Below are 704 nucleotides of genomic sequence, written 5' to 3'. Positions count from 1 at the left end.
CCCCCACGGCCTAGGCCCACTACTTCACCACCAATATATTTGGTCTTTTTAACGTTGAACCACAGATAGTGAGATTTTTAAACGTATAGACGAGTATTGTTTTCAATAATAAATGTTGTTTTTATATTAAGGTTTTTATAGTATTTATTAATATTTATGGATAATACCTTCTCCATATAAATTATTAGGGGTAGAATGGGTAGGATTAGGATGGGTGGGGCTACAATGATGTAATTTATTAGGGGTAGAATGGGTAGGATTAGGATGGGTGGGGCTAAAATGATGTAATTTATTAGGGGTAGAATGGGTAGGATTAGGATGGGTGGGGCTAAAATGATGTGTATATTAGGGGTAGAATGGTAGGATTAGGATGGGTGGGGCTAAAATTATGTAATTAATTAGGGGTAGAATAGGGGGGTAGGATTAGGGTAGGTGGGGCTAAAAGGATGTAATTTATTAGGGGTAGAATGGGTAGGATTAGGGTAGGTGGGGCTAAAAGGATGTAATTTATTAGGGGTAGAATGGGTAGGATTAGGATGGGTGGGGCTAAAATGATGTGTCTGAGGGGTGAAATGGTGGACGGTGGGGTTGTGTCCATAAGTGGTGAAATGGGGGTAGGTTTTAGTTATGGTAGGGGTCAGTCGGTCCAGGGTCCCTTCGGTCCAGGGTCTGTGACGGGTAGGGTTAGTGGATGTTTTGTTGGG

This window comes from Cyprinus carpio, chromosome B15 (assembly GCF_018340385.1).
Source record: "Cyprinus carpio isolate SPL01 chromosome B15, ASM1834038v1, whole genome shotgun sequence".
NCBI classification, from domain to species: Eukaryota; Metazoa; Chordata; class Actinopteri; order Cypriniformes; family Cyprinidae; genus Cyprinus; species Cyprinus carpio.
Note: the sequence above shows the minus strand (reverse complement) of the source record.